We start from the raw sequence: 27,675 nt of genomic DNA, 5'->3' as shown, positions 1-27,675 counted from the left end.
GCCACTGTCCTACAGCCTAACACTTTTTCATACTATACCTTTTAAAAATTTCCCCTCTATCCCTCCCCATCTTTCCCACCCACATTGCCTGGACTACCCCTTCCAGCAAATCTACACTAGCGCCACTGGTTCCGCGACTGTCCGATCTACTGAACTGAGGACTGAGGAATAACCGAGTAGAGCCAGAGCATATCCATAGACTCAGTCCATGGGCATATCGATGGAGAACCGAGGACTCGCGACCAAAACCGAACGCCCCCGAGCCGCGACCTCGCTCTGCGCTACCACAGATCCTCAACTACGGACAGCAGTTGCATTCAAACTTTCGTCATATTCATTTCGCGCTCGGTTTCTCCACCGAAGACCTCGATCTTTTTTTTTTTTTTTTTTTTTTTTTGAATCTGTCAAAATTTATACTTTTTTTTTCCAAGTGCTTACACATTTAGTAGAGTATTTATTTAACAGTGAAGTGTTTTAAGGGAAAAAAAGAGTGACAATTTTTTTTTTTTTTGAATTTTAAAAATCGGATTTTGTAAGTCGAAATTTTAGAAGAAAATGAGAAAGAATTTTTGAATTTAAAATTTAGATAATTTTTTTTTTAAATTTTTGTGTGCTGAGTCCTTTGTAAGGAAGAGTAACAATGCAGTGAAATTGAAATTTGAGAAGTGTTTGGCAGTAAAAAAAATTCTTGAATAAAAATTACGTGACATGATTTAAAATCATAATTCTGAGGATGCCTTGAAATCAAACAATTCGGCGGTAAAAAAATTTATAAAAATTACCCGTAAATTTGTGTTTGAAAAAAAAGAAAATAAAAAATTTAATTTGGACTAAAAAATGTGTCAGTTAAAATAATTGAAAAGTTTAATATAAAATTTAGCGCTTGCGTGTTAAAGTAAAGCCGAGAGATTTTTCTTTGAGTTTAAAATCCCAGTTGAGACTTCGATCCGAGGCCGAGAGAGGTCTGCGTGGGAGACCTGTCGCTCCTTTCTCTCTTCCTCACGCTCGAAAATCTTTCTCATTTTCTTGTGTACCTCTTGCTCGCTCGCTCGCACTTGCACTCGTACTTACTTACTTACTCACTTACTTACTTACTTACTTACTTATTCGTTCGCTCATACAACTCTTTTTTACCCTTTCTCTTTATATTATTCTTATTATCAATCTGGTGCAAGAGGAGAACCAGAAGATGCCGACTTCTTCCGCTTCCGAGGTGAGTCACTCTTTGAATTATCACAGGCATCGAAGTGTCTTTTGTTAATCTTCGAAATTCAATCTTTTAAAATATCATTCTCGAAAAAAAAAGATTTCTTGCCACAAAAAATTTTTACTTGGCCTAAGAAAATTTTTTCTTGCCCCAAGATTTTTTTAAATTTTGAATTAAAAATAAAAATTTTCTTAAGGCAAAAAAAAAATTCTTGTCCCGAGAAAAATTTTGCATTCTGAAATGAAAACAAATTTTTCTTAGAACTAGAAAAAATTTCTCGCCCCAAAAAAATTTCTATTGTTAATTTTTGTTTTTAATTCATGACACGAAAAATTTATTAGGGTCAGTAAAAATTTTCTTGGCTCAAGAAAATTTTTTCTCGCCCCAAGAAAATTTTTGTTTTAAATTCATAATTCAAAAAATATCTTAGAACAAGTAAAAATTTTCTGGGAGCGACTAAAAATTTCTTGTGCCAAAAAACCCTTTTTTTCTGTGTAAGAGAATTTTTGTCTTCAATTCATAGTTCAAAATATTTCTTACTCAGAAATCCTTTTTTTCTGTACAGTACCAAATTTATTTTACTTTCAAATTAATCATTACCCTGTAATAATAATTGTACTCAAATTAAAAAAAAAAAAAAAAATTCAGTAATCAATACCTTCCTTGTAAAGTAATTAAACTAATTAACCCAATTTTTTTTTTTTATTCAATATCAAAGTTCTCAATTCTTGACGTGAATTTTTTTTCAACTTTTTAATCCCTTTTTTTATGTCACGACGACATAATTAAAATTATAATTACCAATTTTTTTTCTATCGACAGTTAAGAGATTAATTATAATTAAAGTCATGGGTTCGAATCCTGTGGAAGTAAAGAAAAATTTTTTTTAAAATTAGATATTTTATATCTTTATGATTTTAATTGCAATCATACTGAGTTACAGTAAATTTAGAATATTTTTTTTTTTTACTGAAATAAAAAATTATTGAACGAAATTTAAAAATTGTCATGACCTAAATTCAAATTATTATTGACGTTGCTTGCATCGCAACATTTTTACTGGGGTCTAATATTAAAAATTAATCTGAAGTTGAAATAAAATTTTTCTGTTCAATTTCCGGAAAAAATAATTTATCTCTACGGTGATCTGAATCCTGCATACAGTTAAGATCTTCGAAGATCTGTTTTTATTTTTTCGATCTACGGAGATCAAGACAAAAAATCAAAAATCATTAAACAAAAAAAAAATCAAAATTTCGATTTTTATACAGATTTCGAAAGTTGTAGATCTAAAGAAATCTTCAACGATCTGAATTAATTAAAATAGATCTACTCTTATTAAAGTAGATCTAAATAATGGAAAATTCCGATCTTCATAAATTTCATCAGATCTAAATTATTTACTCAGCTCAATTAATTTTACTTCAATTTTATTTATTTATTTACTAATTTCGATCATAGAGACTTGCTCACAATGATCATACTAATACACGGAAAGAAGTGAACTATATAAATTGAGAAACGATAATGTATATAATGATAAAGTGATCAGTAGATACTATCATTCTAAATTGTAATTTTTTAATTTATAATTAACACGTAAATATTAATTTTTAATGATACTGAAAAGAATCGAAGTCTAATAATTTTTGGATTTTTTTTTGAAAATAATAAACTATAAAAAAAAATATTTGAAAAAATTGCACCCATAGTTTTTTTAATTTTCTACATGTGCATATTTTTTTTTTTTTTTTGTATGATTTGTTAAAAAAAAGATCCGAAAATTGTTGATTGTCAGTCAATTTTAGGATCATATATTTATTGTCTATTCAAGAAAAATCAATATTTTAATTTTAAATATCGTAACTTTGATACTAAAAATGTATGATACGTAAAGTAAGACCCAGTACCCGATCACTTACATATATGTGTGTCTATATTAACTAAATTTGACTAAATATAGATATACAAATACATGAAGTGATCGAGTACTAGTTCCTTGATCGGATACTAGGTCTTTTACACGCAGAGAATTTTTGAGTGAAAATCACCCATAAAATTTGGCACTAAGGACATATATCTTAGCCAGTAACTAAATTCTGACTATTGTTAGCAGAAATCGTACTTCATTTACATGCTGCCGAGTAATGTACCTGAAGATCGGAACGTTTTTCACACAACGAAAATGAAAATAATTCATGAAATTTGTGTCTAAAGACGAATTTAGGGGTAGTCGGGGGGTGGCCTGTGATTTTCGGGTGACGTGCGAAACATTTCCGAAATCTAGATCCAGTAGATTTTTTACTTTTCATTTCTTTTGTCTTATTTTCGTTCCGCGAAAAACGTTCCGATTTTCAGGTAAATGTAGAGTAGCATATTTTACAATGTGCATGGGAAAAATTTAGATATTTACTACAAGTCCTCACAGTATTCAACTTTTTAGGTAATTTTTACTCAAAAATTTTCTGCGTGTACCTTATTATGAAATTTATTGTTTGGAATGTTAAAATTCCCCATATTAACACTCAAGTTCCGGTCATAATTTCAAACACCAATTTTTGAAGTTTCTTTTCTCTGTGTACTGTAATTACACGCAATTCATCATACAAATAATTATTAAGTCAATTTTAAATCGACATATCGTACAGTGTTATATACATCCACTTATACATATATATATATATATATATATATATATATATATATATATAAAGCTAATGTAAAACTTCTATCATCAACTTCGCACTGAAGTATTTGAAATTTTCATTCCCAAAATTCAATAGCAATAAATTTTCTAAATTAGGTTCAAATTTAAAGTTCGCGGTTCGAATCCCCATCACCGCCGATTAAAAAAATTCTTTTTTTACTTCAAAGTTTTTCATTTCAACGATCAGTAGTAATCAGAATTCTACTAAATTTTCAAATTTAGTATAAAAAAAAATTATTTTTAGCACTGGATTAAAAAAAGCCTTCATTGCAAGATAAATGTACACAATACAAATCGATATCCATGTACCATTTATGCTTCGATGATCCTCGAAGCTTTTACGTAAAAAAACTAAATCTAAAAAAAAGAATTTTGTTTTTTGTTTTTATTAATCCAGAAATAAAAATTACCAATTTTCGTAACAATTCCAACTATTTAGACACACAATACAAATTATTTGTAGCATGTGCTCCATTGACTCACTCGACTCCCGAACAAACACGAAATTAAACACAAAAAAGTAACTTTTAAATCGATAAAAAAAAAAACAGAGATGTATGGCACGTACCCAAGTACAGCAGGCAGCACATACCACTCGTCATATTTTAAAAACAGTCGATTCATTCTCTATTTTCCTCTGATAGCCCGACTCTCCATCAAAAGAACACTCGAGTCTTTCATAAACTCTCCGGAGCCAAGAATAAGAAAATAGAGTTGCGATCATTCCTCTATCAGCATTAAAAAAAAATGAACTAAAATATAAAATTATTTCTTCTCTTCCATGCTCGTCTTTTATTTTTTTTTTATTATTATTCTCAACTCGTATTACCTCATACACTGAAACGAGATAAAGACGAAATAGTATAAAGAATAAAAAACGGAATGCTTTTATCTACGACTATAGTGGAATAGAGTTTAGTATATAGCACTGAGTGCAGAGTACTGAGGAATAGGAGGTAACAAATTGCTAAAACGTTGGGTGAGGAATAAAAATAAAAAAAACCCCGTCGATCTGATCGATAAAAGTTTCAAATGTAGGTGGTATCCCCCCGCTGTACAAGAGTTGCTGGCGTGGGTGAAGAGATGAGGAAAGAAATAAAAGAACCTCCTGAGAACGTCGAAGAAGGAAGAGAAGAGAAAGGAAGAGACGTTGAGTTGAGTATAAGAAGTTGAAGTTGATATGGACAAGAGAAAGGTCTGACGGTGGATCTTTAAGTGAAGACATAAAATAAGTTGATAAATAAAACAATAATGAGAGAGAGTCTAAGTAGGAGTGAGAGTGAAAAATAATATTGTTGGAATCTCTGGTAGTTGTGAGCTCGGCAATCGGTTAGATTGGTAATTTTCTTAAAATTAACCGAGTTGAATCGAATTATGTCAAGCAACATAGCTGACGTCAGCTAGTAACTGGCTGAATTGGCGAGAAATGCGGTCTAGGAGTCTTATAGTCTTAGTAAAGTCTCATCGGATCTCTTATTCTTTTCTCTTCTTTACTCTCATATTCTCTTTTCTTCTCGGTATATTTTTCTTTACTCTTATATACTGGCTTAACTACTGGAACATATATAGTTTGAGCAGCAGCACGTTGATGACTCTAATTTCTTAGTTACTGAGCACCAGACAATGTCAGCTTTAAATATAAGAAAGGGAATTAAATGCAACAAAAGACTGCTGCAGTATCTGTTCCACAAAATCAGCAGACTCACTAGTTAACCATTTGTCATACTCTCTTGGTTGGAAGCTTTTTTTTGTTTGCGAGAGGAGGAGACAAGAGTAAAATCGATTCTGACCTTACTATTTTACGTGAAATGTCTTTCACTATAAATTATTCATTGGATTGAATCAACATTTAATCATTTTGAAGAGTGTAGACATTGTTTGTGCACCGTGTCCTGACTATTTTAAAGTTTTATCGGGTGTCCTATATAGGAGCTACTTTATTTTAAATGGATAACTATCCGATTAGGTATTAATTCAATTCCGTTACTTGCTGGGAAAATTCTAGTCCGATTTTTGAAACGACTACAAAATTTTGAATTATTGGAAAACGGGGTTTCAAGATTTGGACGAATTTACGAGACATCGAACAGATTTAAGACTTGAACTTTTTGAATGAAATTTTGTTGATGAGAGGCCAATTTAGAACTTTCGGACCCAGTTAATATTCAGGGTTGAAAAATTTGATCTGATTTTAGTCTAACTGGACTGCATTTGGACTAATGGGTCTGTATTTGAACTAGTTGATCTGTTTTTGATCTCTTTAAAAATGTCTCGCGGTAACTAAGTTATCTAAGCTCTCTTAAATACATCGCGTTGATAATTCCAAAAGAACTTATATTTTTACTCGTCTTTTTGGCGATAGGACGTTTCCTGACGGGGGCTTTTGAGAAAAAACTGTCAGTGAATTTTTTATTTAATTTTTATGAAAATATTTATCGTGGCAAATTTAAAATTCATAAATCGAGTTGCTGTAGAAGACCCGGGTGGAAAAGTTAGATCTGATTTTAGTCTAACTGGACTGCATTTGGACTAATAGGTCTATATTTGAACTAATTGATCTGTTTTTGATCTTTTATAAAAATTTTAAGCTGTTTTTGATCTATTGTTTTAAAAAACAATCGCGTTACGAGCAGACAGAACTAGATTAAATCTTGAACTTGGAAAAATTTTAGTTCTGAAAATTTGCAAGGACAAACTAGATTAAATCATGGACTTGTGATATTTTTATTTATGGACAGTATTTATAAAAAATATTCAAAGTTCTAGAATTGATTATGTTTTGGTTACCATTTACTTAGTGTCTTTTGTTTAAAAATGTCGGCAGTTAATGATAGTTTGGCAACTTTAATTTTTAGTTGTCTTGACTGAATAGTTATAATATTGAATAAAAGTAATAAAATTACTCTTGAAATGTCAAGAAATTTTTCTTATTTACTGGATAAAATCGAAAAATATTTTGGCATTAGAAACCATCAAAATTCTTGTGACATCTTATTACGAAAGCGCATTAGCATGTTTCGAATATCAAGAAAATTAAAATAAATTTATAAATCTAGATTATTATTATTGTTATTTATATTTGTAAGAAGTCCTGTTTTTGATCTAAAGGCGACTCAAAAGTAGATTCAAAATTATAGTAAAAAAAAGTCTGTTTTCGTCCTAAAAACGAATGAACACAGACTAATAATTGCAACAAAAAAGTCTGTTTTTAATCTAAAAGCGATTACAAACCGTCTAAATATAATACGAAAACCAATCTGATATTGGCCTGAATAGGGAATAGTATCGACAAAAACAGATTAAATTCCCACATAAAATAAGTATACGACTTAAAAACCTAAAGTAAATGAAAAATAGTTGAATTTATCTTTCATTTCGAAACAGATCTAATTTTTCGACCCGGTTCTTCTCAGACTTTTTGTAAAATATATTTTTGATAAAAATCATCAAAGAGTACTACACAAAAGATTCAAATTCGTAATACTCTGAGTAAAAGTTTTTCTCGTATCATAAAAGTTCGTCAGCAATAAAACAAAAAATACTTAAAAGAACTAGCAATACTTTGTGAAAAACAAGTTTAAACTTTTATATAGATTGCGCATACTTTCTTTCTATTCTCAACCATCTTTGTCTTCAGTGACTTGACATTTCGATATTTGCATAAAGACTACTACTCACTGACATTTGAATAATTTTTAGTGCACAAAATATTAGAGTCGCAAAAGTCTACCAGGAAAGGAAGAAATAAAAGCGATTGAATTTTAATCACTTGATATAAATTACAGACCATAAGAGTAAATAACTAATTAAGTCATTAGTCATAACAAAAAACCTTGGAAATATATCACTTATATGGGTTAGCTGTATAAAATGATTGGATCGAACATGCATCATACATAATCACTTAAATAAATGCATAGTTGAAGGCGATCTGTGAATTAGCATTTCTATTACCATTAAATATACCCACGCATGCCAAATACGTCCACATAAATACGTAAATTGCTAATCCGTATAATAAATGTTTGAGTATAAACGCATAGTGCAGGAACCCACTGCAAAACAGATGACATTAGCATCCATTCTACATCATCATTTACATTGGCAGGTACATTAATAATAACTTAATAAAGTAATTGGTTTGATAGCTGAATACTATAGATAGATAGTTTTATAACTGGAATCATAGCCAATAGACCATACCGAATTAGGAAACTGTTACTACATGCTTTTGCTTATGAGTTTAGCTATAGATGATGCTTGGCGCTGGCGAGATAACGCTCTATTGCCTTTAGGCAAAACACAATCGTGCATAACCTATAAATAGAGTTGTAGTTAAAGAGATAGTGTAGGGTGTAGAGACAAAGTGTAATGAATATAAATTGTTAAGTGTGAGTTGAATAACAACTTTACGGTGGTTTAACGCTTGCGGGTATGGGCCAGCACTTGGAGGATCGTTGCAATTCCAACATCCAACCGATTCTGGGTTAGAATTGGCCCAGGACACCTCGAACCACTGACCGTCGCCGCAACCACTGACACCAGGTGACTCATTCCAGATTCGAAAATGAAAACCCGACCAACCAACTGCCTGTCATATGTGTGATTATTTTTCTTTTTACGCTCGTACATATGTTTCTTTGGCAATGGAAAGCTTCTGCTTAAAATCCTGGCTCGTCAATCCTCTTTTCTACAAGCTGTGTATGTAGTTCTTTTCAGATAAAAAACTTGAAAAGACGTCGAAATCCGGTACTTACTTGCTCGCTCACTTGTGTTTCAAACTGTTTTCAAATACTTCAAGAGCTTTCAACAAATGTCTGAAGCCACCACTACTGTTTTTATCTTTGGAATTGTCTTGGTACTTTTATTAAGTATCCAAGTACCTTGTTTCACATTATTAGGACAGTTACTTATAGAATTTTATTCAGTAGACTAGTCACAGTAATGTGAAAAAGTATTAACCTTTAAGAGACCCGCTTACAAAAAGTACGCGAAATTTACACATGCACGGAAAGAATTTATTACTATCTATGATACTAAATTTTGAATTTTAACTATTTGAAATGGTAGGAAAATTTTTCAGTGGTTAAATAATTAGGCTTACCATTGAGAATGATAACGGTAACCATTGATGGTGGGGACGATTACTATCGGATGCTAATTGTAACTATTAAAGATTATAATTGGGACAATCGAAGATGGTAACTGTTACCATTCAAGGTTGGAAAAATTCTTAAACAAAAAATAGGATAAATTTATATAAATTTAAATCCTTTACTTATACCCATATTTTAGCCATGTCTAGTTTGTTCTTTAAATAATTAAAATAAGTAACAATACAATCGTTTAAGTCCGAATATAATAAAACTTTCCAAATATTGGAGCTGTTATTGATAACTTTAAATGATTGGGTATGCGATCGTCAAAATAGCAATCATCCGAGTATTAAGTGAAATTCATCACATCCACAGTTAAACAAAGAGAAAATTACATGTAGACAAGCTTCAGACTGTAACGCCGATATTTAAATTCTTTATTAGTTTAGATAGTAATTATTATTTGGGCTGATGGTAACTATTGCCATCAGGTTATTAAGAATTATGATGTTGATAACAGTTATAATTAGTTAAGATAATAAAAGTTATGATTTCTGATTATCATCAATATTTGTAGATTTCGCCATATGGTTGATAGATACTACAGTTCAGGTTGTTTATCTGATAATTTGAATGATATTTACTACTATCGGATCCAGTTCTAAAATTTTACCAGAGATGCTTTCAATGCATCCCGTATGAAAAAAAAATATATGGTTAAAATATATAAAATTATATATGTTTGCAACAAAAAAATATATGATATATTATATTGTATATGATAAAAAATCATATAGATATTTTTACTGATTTTATATAAAATTATATGCAGTAGTAAATATATGAATTCCATATATGTAACTTATATATTTTTTATATTAAGCTTATATATATATTAATATTTACCTTATAATATATTGTCTTGATATATTTCCTTTTATATTCAAAAAATATAAAATTTTTAAATGAAATGAAATATATGGTAGCATATAATTTATATTATATATGGCACCATATATTTTCTTTGTTATATTTAAGCATATATTTTATTCGGTGTATGTATATGTATATGGGTATATATATTCGCATCAAATTAACTAATTTTGAAAATTTTAACTGCAATTTAAAGAGTATGTTAAAATTTAGATCTAATCTAATTGGAGTTGGTCATACGAATAAGAAACTTTTTTTTCCATACACAATATAAATATATGTTTTTATATATGATCAGAATATATTTTTCGTATATGATAGAAATATATATTTTTATGTATGATAAAAATATAGTTTTCGTATATGACAAGAATATATATTTTCATGTATGATAAAAATATATTTTTCGTATATGATTGACATATATATTTTATATATGCTAAACATATACGGACTCGTATATGATGAATATTATATTTTTTAATATAAAAAAAAATATATTTTAAAATATAGTTAAATTGGCCACATATATTCTCTGATATTTATCATACATTTTGACCATATATGTTATTTTCATACGGGATATATTTCGTGACCGAATTGATCAAAGTCACTTGATTTTTTTTTTAATTGACAGAATTTTCTCAAAAATATGCGTCCCACAATGACACGCGTTTAAAAAAAAGAACTGGGTAATTTTTACCCAGTGTGTATTTTAAGAATTAATTACGAGGCTGGTTACCGTTGTACTTTTTTTCTATGTTATTTTATACCATAAATTGTTATTCTGGCCACTTTGACGTTCTCTTAAAAGCTTCCAGGCTTTAAAAGTTACGTACATCAACACTTAAGTCTCAACGCAATAGGGTGCTTTAAAAAACGAGTAACCATATACTTATGTCATGACTCGGGATGTTATGACAGTCATTGACAAGGTGTACTGTTGATGGTCTTAATGCTCGAGTGCCTCACTCAGCCTGTCGAAGACTGGGCGTTAACGGTTACTGTCAGGGGATACGCATCAACACTGTCATGACTATTACATGACCACATGAATTACGACTAGTAATCCAACTATCGCGCTTCATCCGTAAAATATATACACACATGTATATTTTATAATGAAAAAGTGTCTTGGATACGACCAGTGTATTCACACGTCTCGTCACTCACTTTATACTTTTTTTTTAACTTTATAATACTTCCACCCTTCACTCTTCCCTCGTGCATCATCCGCGTCCTCTAGTCCCTTCCTCTTTCCCCGTCGCCATCGTCTCGTCGAGGATTAACAAAGCGTGTCAAACTCATGATGGGCGGATCAGGAAATCGATCATCGGAAAAGCGTTGTTAGTCTACGTAAAGTTTTGACACAAACTTATGATTAGAAAAACTTTTTAAATATTTTAATAATAATAACAATGATTTAAATTATTATTAAAAACATTTAATGTCAAAGTTACAGTTTACTTTTATCTACTGCATTACCTCAACTTAAATATTTTTTACGCCCAAGTTTTCATTGAATTTTTTATTGTCCTGTTTGAGTTGCCCTAGACTTTAATACTCATAGAGCTATTGTATTGATTTCTCATCAACTTACAATAAGTATTTTTAAATTCCAATATATAACGTCATTTTTTTTTTATTAAACTTGGACTTATTCTTATGTTGAGCCTCATGAATTCAGAATGCGAGAAATAAGCTTTTATGAATTTCGATAAACTTCTTATTCCTTGAGCAGTTTTTCTATTGTAAAGGTGATAACAATTGATGTACCTTAAACTTATATCTACAAGCACACACAGAAACATTTATACATATATATGTACGTCATTGGTATTTCTTGTTCAATAAGCTCCCGAAGATGCTCGTTTCGAGTTGAAAATAAGCTGAGCGTACCAATTCGACTATTCAGATGAACCCATTCGTGTCACAACTACAGGGAATGACCCGTTTCCCTCGGTTCTCTATTGTCAGCGAGCTAACCCCGATATACATATATATATCTACCAGAATATAATACACCCAGAGATATGGGAGCGAACTAATGATCGGATATATGATCAGTAGTCAAATGTCACCATTAAGGATCCACGTACTCGGCAATTATCTACTCGATTAGCCTCGACAGCACGAGGAATTCTCTCGAGTATCGAAAAAAAGGCATATCCATATCTAGCATAGGTAACATGTTCTTTTTTATTGATCTTCGAGGATCAATTGAAGCTTGCGTCATTCCCAATTGGATCAATACCACGCGGATACCTTCCATTTACTATTTTTTTTTTAATTCCATCACTCTTTCGCCCCCACTACGGACCAACACTCTCTCATTTATTCATCCGTCTGTGTATTTTCAACCGTGGATTGACACATACTTCTCGTGCAGCCTGAATTCCCCTGACGCTTCATTCTTTCACAATGGAATGTGTTCTATTTCCGACTAAAAACAACCTAAAATATATATACACATCCAGCTACTGGCGAGGTTGTTAGGAAATGGTTCATACCAGTATTTATTATCGACGTAATAAACAATGGAATTCTCTTAGCAGACTCAGCAGTTAATCTTATGCTTAAACTTAATAAAATACGTATTAAGTAACAAATTACCTTGACACGCCTTAAAGTTTTTTATTTGCCGGTAATGACTATAATGAGACGTGAATAATAGCGATAATGATAATAATAGTAATATTAATAATAATAATGATCATCTTAAAGTATGCCAATGAAGATGTCAAAGAGTTAACTGATGGACACCTACATCAATGCGTTAAATCATTAGATGCATCATTATTGCCATTGATACCAAGATGACATCATTATGAGTATCTGTGTGTAAGTTGTTAGCCAACGTTCCTTTGGGTAAAAAATAAAGAGAGAGCCTACGAGGCGTGGAGACATGGAAAGTCTTTGATGATTCTACGAGATAAGAAGGTATACACTGGTTGTTACATTGTCATATAACGACAAACGACGACAGCGTGATACAGAAAACGACGCAATGGGCTGTCTTCCAAGTTTCCATATTGAAGTAAAGGCTAGAGCTCGGTAGATACCGAGAAAGAGAGCGAGACAGAAAGTTAAGTCAGTGAGTGCTTTGCAAAACCACGCGCAGGATGGCTTATCACTTCTGCTTATTCAAAGCAGCCCGTCTTTGCTTTCTGAGAGGAGGTCTTTAGCTTTGATGTTTTGCATTGAGCAAACATCCTCTTCCTGTTCCCCGCTTCCTTACATCAAGTATCATAGCACTGTACATTATATGTGTACACAAAGATGTATAGATTGATGATGTGTCTTTACAGACGAGACACACCTTTGAATGGATTTCAAACATAATTACTATATTTTCATAATTCATTATATGAAATACTGTAATGTACTGTAATGAAAGACTAGAGATTTCAAACATCTGACCCAATTAATCCCATTGTGAAGGATTCATTTGCAACTCAATGCTGTATGAAAGTGCTTGTTCCAAATAGTGATTGGACCTAACAATGTCCCTTTCAAGCGAAGCTGAATGTTGATCACTCAAGGACTACTACAGTTACTACACAATTCAGTATGAAATTATATTTTTCATGCTGATGGAGTCCTTAAGATTTTCATTTGCGTCTTCTCATCGTCAACTTTGACGACGTTGTTGTCGAGATTGTTCTCGTTCGATCTTGAGCCAAGAAATCTCCTTGTCATTCATTCCTCATGAAAAAAATCACCCTCCGGAAAAAAGAACCAGCCAGAGTGTAGAGTAGCAACCGGATCGAAGCGAGATAGCCAAGTGCCTTGGAGGTCGTAAGAAAATAAGGAGCATGGTAAGTCTTAAGACTCATTCTCAATGGATTTTGTGCTTGTCTGGTTGAGCTTGGGAGAAAAAAAAGAGGGTGTCATGATGAAGGTTTTACTACAACGATACTACCCCTCGGTTCACACAATTTTCGTGTATATCTGGATTGAAGTATCTAAACGATGTCAGCAGATGAATCTACCTATTACCCAGTGTCTCTTGATATTTGTTGACTTTAATTTCGTTCCTTTTTATGTTTTCATGTCTTGATGTGGAATCTTGCTGATAAAGCTTTAAATCCAAGTTTAGAGTTTTCCTGAGGCTTTCCGCTTAACACAATTAACAATTGTGTTTTATTTAGCAACCAGCAAATGAATTCGTTGCTGTATAAATGAATATATTGTTGTGTTAATTATAAATACAAGTTGTGCGGGATAAGAATTAATGTACATGTTTGAGAATGGGTCTGGGTTGTAGCTTAACATTTGCATTAAAAGCATTGAATCTTAAGCTTCCAAAATCAGGACAATGTGGAATACGCGAAAGGCAAACAACCCATCCGCTATACAAACGAGCTGTTAATGTAGCAAGTGCTTGCTGCCGCAGATGACCCGTACAAATCCTACAGTTAACTTTCATCCATAGTACATCTACTACTACTATTACTACTGCTACAACTACTAGTCATCCTAATGCTGCTACTACTACTAGTACGGATAAAATAAGACTTGGATTGTTTAGTTGTATAAAGTAAGAGGAAGATTGAGCAGAGCGAAACCCGAGGTCGTAACCAATGGCAACCGGTAAAAGCATTTAGGTTCGCCAAGTCGTACCGTAACGTGGTTAGGGAGGTCATCAGCGCCAAGACTACGTAGTCAAGATAACGTTGCCGAGGCTCTCGAAGGATACCCGAGACACTGAGTGAAGCCGTGAATTGGTTCGCCGGGTTTTCGATGGCTGCCTAAAGATGGTGATGGCATAGTCCTCGAAGAAGAACAAGTGACAAAAAAAACTTGGTACTAGAGCTACTGGCTCTGAAAGGAGGGGCATATAAGACGACGATGGTGATAGCGAAAAAGATGAAGGAAAATCCTAGAAGCCATCGCGATAAACGACCGGATAGAAACCCTGACCCGAGGAAAAATCTTAAATCTTAAACCTCCCCTCGAGGCACCGAGCTCCTCGTAATTCAACCTCCCTTGAATCATACTTTCAATTAACCTTCCGGCGGGTTTTCCCCGTAGCATCAGCGCCGTTAAAACTGATTACTTTGGTATGATGATGAAAATCGTTAAATCAAAACTTATTTAACTTTTAGCTTCTTCTTTTACTATTATTATCATTATTATTTTTCACAATAATTTGATTTGTCTGCAAGTTGGATTATAAATACAGTTAATTCATTAAATTAACCTTCTTGTGACACTCCTAAGTATTGGCTGTATCCACGAAGCAGAAGTGGATGAAGAAGCATAAAACTCCTGGCTTATTTCTTTTAATTAAATCCATTTTTTAATTTTATTTTTCATTCTTTATTGTTTAGTTTTTTTTATGAGGAAGTTGCCGTCGAGTATTTTGTCACGGAGTAGTCTGTTTCATTGTCTTGGCTCGTATACCATGATGCAGATAAAAATCTGCCCGAGTAACGTCTTCCTCTTTGTATAGGTGTGTGTAGATTTATGTGTGTTGGGCTGGTTGTATCTAGCTGCTAGTATTTCAGAGTATAAAAAGCAAAGAAAAACATGTTCACATTGTTTAATGTCCTGTTGTATGTGGAGGTTTTAATCCTGGCACAGAACACTGGAGCTTGTTATCGGTCTTGGTTGAAAAGCACACTACAATACAGGGCACAGGACACTTGTTCGTTAAATTCTCTAGTGTGTTCTTGCGCGAGTATGGATAGAAATAAAGAAATATCAAGTACTGTAAAGGCGACTGGTTGCCCCCGACTGACAGTAGTTTTAAGTCCCTTGGTCCTCTTTAAGAAGACCTCGACTCATGATTTGTAACGACGAGAACCCAGGGAAGCGTGATCCTACGGCGAAATCTGTATATCGTCCAAACTCTCTTTCGTCTCTTGTTCTTATGACCATAGCTGCTGGAGTTGCAGGAGCTATCTCTTAATCTCCACCGGGAATATCCCATTAGGCTAAATAGCCTCACCTTTATAATGATTGTTACAACTTGCTGAAGTCACTTATAATAACTTAAAAGTCAAATTAGTGTCACTAGGACGTTCATTTATACAGATATAGTTTTATGTAACCTCATTATAGGGTGAAAGTTGAGGATCCTGTGAGCAAGACATCTTCTTCCCACATCTAGGAGAATAGTTACAGGAAAAAAAGTAACCAAGAATATGCCGTCATCTGTATTCTGACATATTCTGATAGACATTGTACTCGGATCAAAGTTCCGTTGAATAAAATATTCCAATACGAAATCATGAATACATTATCTCCTAAATTCTATATGATTTAAACCATAAATTTCCATAGTGCTACACAAGACGTAACATCTTGAGGTAAAAATAAGTAAAAAGAAGGCAACTGCCTATTTTTAATAATCCACTGAAATCAATGTCATCGTGAATTCATCTGTAAGCTCATGATCACGATGGTAAAAGAATAGAAAAGATCTTCCGGGCGGATTCAAATCGAGACACCATTCATAATTCAAGCGGCACGTTCCTTTGTTTTATCACCACCACCGGGTGTCTGGGATCGATCCGCGTGAAACGTCAAGAGGCCACATGTACTATCTCACTTCGTCTCCATTCTCTTTTCTCTCTAGCATTATCTTGCTTTATACATTCTCTTCCTCACTATTTCCATCTTTTTCTCACCCATTCAACCAATTCATCCAGTGGTACTCCTTATTCTTATTTTAACACAAAACCTTCAAAGTCTAACGACGCTATTCGTTTTCACGTATCAACTTGGATCACCTGAGACAAGTTAAAGCTAACCAGAAAATACTAGCCACCGTAATACTATCAACTGTAGCAATAGCAATTTCAGCCCTGTGTTAACATGAACACTGGCTAAAGTTAAATAAATAACCAAATGCATAAATGAATGCCAACGAAAAGTTAAAAATATTGCTGTCAGAGTTTACGACAGTAAATCTCATATTATATATTATGTATTATAATATACAAAGACCAGTGAAAAAGGATAACTATGAGACTATTAGCAATCATGTCTTGTGAAGACTTTTCACATCGTCTTTCATCGTAAGCCTTTAGAAACTTTTTGATATGTTAAAACTTGGTTCTTCTTCTTCTTCTTCTTCTTCTTTTGCTGCCTCTTATTCTAACTACTTGCCTATGTATAGACAAGTAGTTATACTCACCTCTACCTCCACCTACACCCACTTCTACACTCATATCTACTGTGCTACCCACCCCTCTTCTTCCCCTACCTTTTCGCCGGTGCTCTATCACCCGGACAACCAAAAATAAAACCAGGAACTTCGCTCGACGAACTTCCATAATGCCCAGCGCGAAGCGGAACGTGTTGGGACACGTTCGTCATCATTCGTCTACTGGGGAGGCAAAGAGGCCAAGAGGAAAGGGACCTGGAGGTGTGTACCAGTGACTATGACGATGACATGAAGAGTATAGGACAACCGCGCCTCGTTGCGGGTCGTTGCACGCTTGGAAGATTGCCACCAGGAATTTTTTAATGGCACACTGTGCTTAATCACCAGCTGGAACAAAAAGCTATAACCTTTTTTTACTCTACCCCCTTCAATTTAGAGGTAGAGATCAACTCTACGATTAAAATTTGAATTAAATTTCCGACCTCCTTTTTTCATACCTATGCTTTTTTCTACGGTAGAAAATCTATGAATGATAAATATGTTTGTCTTTCATTATTCATTTTTTTGTTTTTCCATGGAAATTCTTTGTTCTAATGGGAGTTTTTTTCGTTTGTTTCAGAATGTTGCCGTTTGAGTCGTTGACTACATTTTTGGTAAGTTTTGAATTATTTTACTAAAAAAGAAGTTTATTTTATTTATTAAATTTAAATGTCAGGCATAGACCGAATGGCCAAAGTACAAAATATGTTTAGAATTTAAATGCACGTAAGTATAGAATTAAATAGTAATTATAATTATTTAGAGATGTATGGTGCAGGAATATTACTAGGATTTACATTTTTACATTACTAGCAAATTAATGATTTTCTTGATTGAACAACTGAATTCGACCGAATTAAAAATTTTAATTCTGTTATATTCTGTCGAACTTCGCAAAACAGAATTCAACTGAATTGAAAATTTGAATTTGAATTAAACAGAATAAAACCGATTTAAAAATTTCAAATTCGTTTTAATTCAGTTTAATTCGGGTTCAGAAGCAGAAATTGGAGAATTATTTTTGAATTAATCAGAATTAAACCGAATTGAATCATTTAAATTCATTTTAATTTGGACAAATTCTGGTTTTTCTGCCGAATTAGACAGAATTCATTTTTAAATTAGGTACCGAATTAACAGAATTTATCTGAATTGAATAGAATTCAAAATTTAATTCCCTAATTATAATTATCTAGAGATGTATGGTGCAGGAATATTACCAGGATTTACATGTTTACATTACTAGCAAATTAATGATTTCCCTGATTGAACAACTGAATTCGACCGAATTAAAAATTTTAATTCTGTTATATATTCTGTCGAACTCTGCAAAACAGAATTCAACTGAATTGAAAATTTGAATTTGAATTAAACAGAATAAAACCGATTTAAAAATTTCAAATTCGTTTTAATTCAGTTTAATTCGGGTTCAGAACCAGAAATTGGAGAATTATTTTTGAATTAATCAGAATTAAACCGAATAGAATTATTTAAATTCGTTTTAATTTGGACAAATTCTGGTATTTCTGCCGAATTAGACAGAATTCATTTTTAAATTACGTACCGAATTAACAGAATTTATCTGAATTGAATAGAATTAAAAATTTAATTACCTAATTATAATTATTTAGAGATGTATGGTGCAGGAATATTACTAGGATTTACATTTTTACATTACTAGCAAATTAATGATTTTCTTGATTGAACAACTGAATTCGACCGAATTAAAAATTTTAATTCTGTTATATTCTGTCGAACTCTGCAAAACAGAATTCAACTGAATTGAAAATTTGAATTTGAATTAAACAGAATAAAACCGATTTAAAAATTTCAAATTCGTTTTAATTCAGTTTAATTCGGGTTCAGAAGCAGAAATTGGAGAATTATTTTTGAATTAATCAGAATTAAACCGAATTGAATCATTTAAATTCATTTTAATTTGGACAAATTCTGGTTTTTCTGCCGAATTAGACAGAATTCATTTTTAAATTAGGTACCGAATTAACAGAATTTATCTGAATTGAATAGAATTCAAAATTTAATTCCCTAATTATAATTATCTAGAGATGTATGGTGCAGGAATATTACCAGGATTTACATGTTTACATTACTAGCAAATTAATGATTTCCCTGATTGAACAACTGAATTCGACCGAATTAAAAATTTTAATTCTGTTATATATTCTGTCGAACTCTGCAAAACAGAATTCAACTGAATTGAAAATTTGAATTTGAATTAAACAGAATAAAACCGATTTAAAAATTTCAAATTCGTTTTAATTCAGTTTAATTCGGGTTCAGAACCAGAAATTGGAGAATTATTTTTGAATTAATCAGAATTAAACCGAATAGAATTATTTAAATTCGTTTTAATTTGGACAAATTCTGGTATTTCTGCCGAATTAGACAGAATTCATTTTTAAATTACGTACCGAATTAACAGAATTTATCTGAATTGAATAGAATTAAAAATTTAATTACCTAATTATAATTATTTAGAGATGTATGGTGCAGGAATATGACTAGGATTTACATGTTCACATTACTAGCAAATTAATGATTTCCCTGATTGAACAACTGAATTCGACCGAATTAAAAATTGTAATTCTGTTATATATTCTGTCGAACTCTGCAAAACAGAATTCAACTGAATTGAAAATTTGAATTTGAATTAAACAGAATAAAACCGATTTAAAAATTTCAAATTCGTTTTAATTCAGTTTAATTCGGGTTCAGAACCAGAAATTGGAGAATTATTTTTGAATTAATCAGAATTAAACCGAATAGAATTATTAAAATTCGTTTTAATTTTGACAAATTCTGGTTTCTCTGCCGAATTAGACAGAATTCATTTTTAAATTAGGTACCGAATTAACAGAATTTATCTGAATTGAATAGAATTCAAAATTTAATTCCCTAATTATAATTATCTAGAGATGTATGGTGCAGGAATATTACCAGGATTTACATGTTTACATTACTAGCAAATTAATGATTTCCCTGATTGAACAACTGAATTCGACCGAATTAAAAATTTTAATTCTGTTATATATTCTGTCGAACTCTGCAAAACAGAATTCAACTGAATTGAAAATTTGAATTTGAATTAAACAGAATAAAACCGATTTAAAAATTTCAAATTCGTTTTAATTCAGTTTAATTCGGGTTCAGAACCAGAAATTGGAGAATTATTTTTGAATTAATCAGAATTAAACCGAATAGAATTATTTAAATTCGTTTTAATTTGGACAAATTCTGGTATTTCTGCCGAATTAGACAGAATTCATTTTTAAATTACGTACCGAATTAACAGAATTTATCTGAATTGAATAGAATTAAAAATTTAATTACCTAATTATAATTATTTAGAGATGTATGGTGCAGGAATATGACTAGGATTTACATGTTTACATTACTAGCAAATTAATGATTTCCCTGATTGAACAACTGAATTCGACCGAATTAAAAATTGTAATTCTGTTATATATTCTGTCGAACTCTGCAAAACAGAATTCAACTGAATTGAAAATTTGAATTTGAATTAAACAGAATAAAACCGATTTAAAAATTTCAAATTCGTTTTAATTCAGTTTAATTCGGGTTCAGAACCAGAAATTGGAGAATTATTTTTGAATTAATCAGAATTAAACCGAATAGAATTATTAAAATTCGTTTTAATTTTGACAAATTCTGGTTTCTCTGCCGAATTAGACAGAATTCATTTTTAAATTAGGTACCGAATTAACAGAATTTATCTGAATTGAATAGAATTCAAAATTTAATTCCCTAATTATAATTATCTAGAGATGTATGGTGCAGGAATATTACCAGGATTTACATGTTTACATTACTAGCAAATTAATGATTTCCCTGATTGAACAACTGAATTCGACCGAATTAAAAATTTTAATTCTGTTATATATTCTGTCGAACTCTGCAAAACAGAATTCAACTGAATTGAAAATTTGAATTTGAATTAAACAGAATAAAACCGATTTAAAAATTTCAAATTCGTTTTAATTCAGTTTAATTCGGGTTCAGAACCAGAAATTGGAGAATTATTTTTGAATTAATCAGAATTAAACCGAATAGAATTATTTAAATTCGTTTTAATTTGGACAAATTCTGGTATTTCTGCCGAATTAGACAGAATTCATTTTTAAATTACGTACCGAATTAACAGAATTTATCTGAATTGAATAGAATTAAAAATTTAATTACCTAATTATAATTATTTAGAGATGTATGGTGCAGGAATATGACTAGGATTTACATGTTCACATTACTAGCAAATTAATGATTTCCCTGATTGAACAACTGAATTCGACCGAATTAAAAATTGTAATTCTGTTATATATTCTGTCGAACTCTGCAAAACAGAATTCAACTGAATTGAAAATTTGAATTTGAATTAAACAGAATAAAACCGATTTAAAAATTTCAAATTCGTTTTAATTCAGTTTAATTCGGGTTCAGAACCAGAAATTGGAGAATTATTTTTGAATTAATCAGAATTAAACCGAATAGAATTATTAAAATTCGTTTTAATTTTGACAAATTCTGGTTTCTCTGCCGAATTAGACAGAATTCATTTTTAAATTAGGTACCGAATTAACAGAATTTATCTGAATTGAATAGAATTAAAAATTCAATTCTGTTTAATTCGATCGAATTCAGTTGTTTAGTCAGGGTTCATTAATTAGACTTCAATAAATTATGTTGGTAAGACTTTTTAGAATTTGAGAAGATTCTTTCAGGATTTCCAGCTCACAGTTTGCTTTCTATCTCAAGGTTCATAAAGAAATTGAATGCTTTAGTTTTGAAACTTTCTAGACTTTGTGATTTGATGATCTCAATCGGTAATTTTCTCCAGAGCCGAATCACTGTTACGACAAATGATGCTCGTAAACAGTTGTAGCAAAATTAGGTATTTTAAATGTGAGATTGTTATATTTTTCTGCCATTTTTTCTGATCGTCTGATGTCTGTCTATCAGTTTACTGATAAATCTCACGCATAAATTTTTGATAACGATACAAACGAAGATTTAAAATTTTAAACGGAACTTGTTAATAAATTAGGGCTTCATTTTTAGTCATAAATACTAAAGTAGTTATTTCCTTCATTGTTTGAATATATTAGTTTTGCCTCGAAAGATCAAAATTGTTATCAAATTTTGAACCCTTCACATTGAAAACAAATGGAAATGTAATATAGATTTACAAATTATAATTTTTGAGTCAAAAAGTCATTACTTATGAACTCAAAGTCAAATGTGGAAGGAAAAACACGGGAATTTACTTATAGAGAAAAAAAAATTGTTAATTAAATTTTTAAAAGCCAACGGAAATCAATAGTCATTCTTTCGCTTCATTGGCAGGTGAGTTTATTAATAGCTGAACAATATTTTATCCATTGTAGTGATGAAAATGAAATGAACAGTAGCTATTTTCATAACTGTCAAATTTTTGGTTACTTGAAATTTTTATTGCGTTGAAATTCCCAGACTTTACTTTAATATTATTTAACATATTTCGAGGTGAGATTGATCAATTTTAAATCTGAGAGAAGTAATTATCACCCTAATATCGTTACAAATATATATTTCGGGTGTGCGAATCGAATCGGATATTAAATTCGAAATCTGAAATTCGAATCGAATAATTCCATGAAATCAAATTATTCGTAATTTTCCGAATTACTCGATTCGATTCAAGAAAATTCTGATCACAGGGTGGCCACGAACCAGGAAAACCGGAAATATCGGGAATTATCAAGGAATTTAATGCAACCGGGAAATATCATGGAAATGTCAGGGAATTTCGAAAAGAATTCGGGAATTAAATTGTAACAGTTCAAAATTTAAAAAATTTTCAATTATATACTAGTTAAAAAAATTAAAGGATTTTACAAAAATTTCAAATTTTAAAGTGATTTTCAACAGATTGTAACTCGAAGGGAAAATGGTCATACGACAAAAACAAAAAAAGCAAATTGTAGCTTCAAGTGTCTAGTTTTTTGATGTGGTCTTTATATTTTTTTATTGTGTGCGGTTCCGAAGTAATTCTAAGAAAACTATCGGAAAAGAAATTTACCAAATTTTCGATCATCTTGAAAACGATCTTCGAGCTTCAATAAGTTTTTTTCGATAATTATGATTGATTTTTGATTGCTCCGGAACCGAGCATAATAAAAAAATTTTAAGACCCAGATCAGAAAACTAAACACTTAAAGCTACAGTTTGACTTTTTGTTTTTATTGTACGACCATTTTCCTTCGAGTTACAAACTGTTAAAAATTACTAAAATTTGAAATTTTTTTAATATCCCTTAATTTTTGTAATCAGTGTATTTTGAATTTATTTAAATCATAAAATTTCTTATTAAATATTTTAACTTATACATTTTTAACATCAAATAATCAAAAGTAGGCCATAGTAATTTATTTTATTGACTTTTTTTGGTTTCTCGCATGATTTAATTATCAAATTTAATTATTAAAAATGAAAATATAATAAAAACTTTGAATATCTAAATGATACGAATAAAATTTCTAAATCAGAAAAAAGTGTGAAAAACTTTACAGGAAAACCGGGAAATATCAGGGAATTTTGAAATCATTTCTTTGTAATCACCCTGGATCAGCTTTCAAATATCAATTTTTATTTGATGGAAAGTCTGTATTCCTGTCTGAACTCTTTTTACTTCCGACAGAAAATTTGAATTATCAAAAAAATTCTTCCAATATTAAGTCGTTGGAGAGAAAATTTTGAATCATTCAAAAATTCGAATTTCGAACAATTCGTAATTTCGAACTATTTGCACACCCCTAATATATACATACATATATACGTATATACATGTATACGTGTATAGCATACGACAAACGGGCCAGATGTAATCGTCTACGATAATTGTGTCGTCGCAGTAGAAATTCCGGTCGTGGCAGCGTCAGCTGTACCGGATGGTTGAGTCCTCGACAATCGTTTCTGTCTCCATCTCTATTTCTACATCTACCTCTACCTCTACCTCTACAAATTCTAGCTATACACGACAAACTACCACTATCAATAGTAACAACTATACCAGTTACACAACCCGACGTTAAACTACACCAACTACACTGTAGTGGATACTATTTAACAGTTCGCTTCAATATACTTACTGGTAACTGCTCACTCCATATAAACCTATACCTATACCTAAACCTAAACCTGCCTTTACACTTTGTACTCAATTTCGACAAGTTACCAGTGAAACTGTTCCTCAGTTGGCCACCACTCGTCAACCCTGGGGTTCTTAACCCTTAATGGATACTGATGAGACAATATTTTAAAGTGGGTTTCAAACTCTATCCATGCCAAGAAAGACATTTCTGTTGACAACTACCGTCCGCACAATCTCATTCTATTTCAACGATTCTATTATCTACCTCTTCACCTCTACACTCTAATTGTTTATGTTACTCCCGCTAAGTATATTGACTTATACTATGTACACATGTTTACTTATATACATATTCTCGTGTATATACTAAACTTTATCTCTACCTCTAGAGTAGAGTCTAGACTACTCGAGTATTTATTCTACCCCATATATGTTAAAGATGATTTGAATAGTATTTTTTTTTAATATTAATAGATTGAAATTATAGTGATAGAGTAAATCTCTGGGGAAATAGACATTCAAGAGGAAAATAAATATATACTTTTGATCGAGTTTAAATAATGACAGAGAAATGACAGGAAATTGATAGGCGTGTACTAATGATTTGTCTTCATATTCAAACAAATGGTCTACCGCTCAAACAATTTAGATAATGATACAAGATAAATAGTATTACGATGGATTATATATATTTATATATATATTCATCATTATTTTTATCCGATCATCGGAATATTTATATAAATTAGTTTTTTTAGTCATTCGCCTGTCGGATTTTGATCGAAATTTTTCAAAATTAATATTCAATTATTGATGTCTCTGGAAAAAATGGTTGGTTCAATAAAAAAAAAAATTGAGTATTTTTGGAGCTCGATATTTGTTGTAAAAAAAATTTCAAATCAATTTCGATGATTTTATCCGAAAACTAGAGTTTTAAGCTGGAATTTATTTTTTTCATAAATTCTTTGTCGATTTGTTCGCAATTTATTCAATGAAAACAAAAAAAGAAGGATTTTCCTGAAAAAACTCATTCAGTATCAAAAAACAGTTGAAAGCTACTTAAAAGCTCATTTCAGAGCTTTAACTCCAAAGTATTTTATTTCAATCAAACCTATAAATTTTTTCAGAACAGATCAAAATGAAAATCGAAAACTTTTTAAAAGTTTTTCCTCTTTTTCGAAGATTTCATTGAAAACTCAGTTAGAAATTTTTTCGGTTTCTCATGGGGCGATTGGTATCTAAAGGAAACTTGTCGGAACGAAGGTAAAATGTAGAAAAATACGTTTAAGAAATGTTCTTTTTTTACTCAAATTTCGCTCATATTTTTTTTTACAATCAAAATTACAAAAGTTCTAATCTGTCTCAAGTTTAGAAGTTCCAAATATCGAACTTTTTTGGAATCTGGAACGAAATTTTTATAGGGGTAACATGAATTACATTGTGATTTTAATTTTTATGACATTTATGACTTGAAAATTTAAAGTTATGTAAAAATAAAATACATAAATAAGTTAATTTATAATTTATATTTCTGACTAATTTCCACTTGTTGACAATTTCAAATAATTTGCTTTGAATTTCCGGAAAATTTTTACCAGTGTAACTATTGGACTTGTCCTCACGGCAAAAACTCTATAAATTTTTTCAATGTTTTAATTGGTCGCGTACATTCCAAAAATATCATTGATTCAAATGTTTATATATTTGTATGTATTCTAGAGATGAGCGATAGCAACAAAAATACCGATATTTATTTTAAATAATAATCGACAGCCCAATTTTTTTAGGATAAAACTGTCGATCTCTTGATTGTGAATAATGGCGGGAAAATTTCAAATATTTTTTAATTAATTTTTATAACTGTATAACAAAAGTTAAATCAATCACTTCACAAAAGAAGGGTGAATAAATCTTCATTTCTGTTCTCTGGTCACCTTCATGAATACAATTCTCTAAAAATTATTAAAATATGCTTTGCCGACATCGGTTCCTCAGGTTGGGTTTGTGCATGTTTGGATGTCAATTCATTTTCCTAAAATGAATGAATTTCTCAGCAGAGGAGGAGGGGACAGTAGAGGAGGAAGGGGCAAAGTGGGCCTCTGGGGGCAAAATAGGCCCCTTAAAATTTTCAAAACTTCAAAAAATATGGGGGCAAAGTGGGCCCCTCAAAATTTTCTATACGCGAATAAATTCGGACGGATAATAAGCTTATCAAAATTTCTTATATAATGAGGGCTAAAATAGGCCACCAAAACTGTTCATTAAATATAATTTATTGAGAAAGTCAAAGATAGTAAAATTACGTTTTAAAGTTATATCGCAGCAAACTATTAAAATGACATTTATATTATTAAAATACAATTGTTTTAAAGTTATTTGCAAATATCACACGTGTAAAGAATAAAAAATATCAAATCCGAAATTTTTTGTTGGGCCGATTTTGCCCTTAATTTTCGATTTTTCAATTTTAATGGACGCAGCATAAAGAAGTGAAAATAAGTATCAAGGGTCTAAAAAAAAGTAAACGCGTACAAAAAATTAAGAATATTATAATTATTTTTCTTAAGGGGCCCACTCTGTCCCCCTCTCCACTATCGATTAAATGTAAAACATAGAAATAAAAATAATGAATTATGAAATTATAAGCTTGATTCATGATAATTAATCATTTTTTTGTCATATATTTTACTCGTATTTAAATTCATAGTCAAATAAAACATCAACTTTTTTTCCACTACCAAATTTCGATATTTTGGAAAAAAAAAAAAATATCAGCAGTCAATCAATTGAATGCACAAAATATCGCTTAGATTGTAGTTGATTGCTTGTAAAAGCTATCGATAGTTCGATTAATCGATTTCTATCGCCCGTCCCTAATGTATATGTTATATATGTTGTGTCTGATTATCACGATGGCGCCCGCAGTTTATATCGAAGCTTAATAAATCCACTCATTTTTTGAAAGGTCAAGTCCGAAAATAGACAAAATTGGACAGTTGAGAATTGACGGCCATTTTAAATTTTCAAAATAACAAAAAGAACTGCTTTCATGACCTTTTCAAATAAGTTTTATCGCAAGACCTGGTCCATTTATGTAACAGTGACGTCAAAGAAATCTAATTTCATCCCAGCTGCCGGATAGAATTTTTTTATTCATAACTTTGTAAAATAATTTTTAAAAATATAAATAACTAAACATCCAAAAATGAAATTTCAAAGGTCTTAAAAAATTTGAACCCAATTTACAGACTAGAATTTTAATAAAGTAAATTATTAAATAATTTATCAAGTAAATAAATTTGAGTACTTTAAAAAAATTGTTTCAATTATAATATATAATATATAAATAAAAATTCATGAGAAAATATAGAAGCAGATGCAGAGAATAAAAATTCATATTAAATTTTTTTTTTC

General features: G+C 31.0%; 1 long non-coding RNA gene across 2 annotated transcripts in view; it reads left to right on the top strand.

The window, feature by feature from the left end:
- The first annotated feature begins 347 nt into the window (after positions 1-347).
- The window catches only part of LOC130664575 (uncharacterized), a 116,114-nt gene continuing 88,786 nt past the window's right edge, over positions 348-27,675 (top strand). The window contains exons 1-3 of one of the 2 annotated variants that reach the window (XR_008989429.1): positions 348-532; positions 1,176-1,213; positions 17,677-17,710. This is a non-coding gene — a long non-coding RNA (uncharacterized LOC130664575). The other variant, XR_008989428.1, reaches the window with a different exon arrangement.

Source organism: Microplitis mediator, chromosome 3 (assembly GCF_029852145.1).
Source record: "Microplitis mediator isolate UGA2020A chromosome 3, iyMicMedi2.1, whole genome shotgun sequence".
In the NCBI taxonomy this organism is placed as follows: Eukaryota; Metazoa; Arthropoda; class Insecta; order Hymenoptera; family Braconidae; genus Microplitis; species Microplitis mediator.
This window is presented reverse-complemented; position numbering and strand designations above follow the sequence as displayed.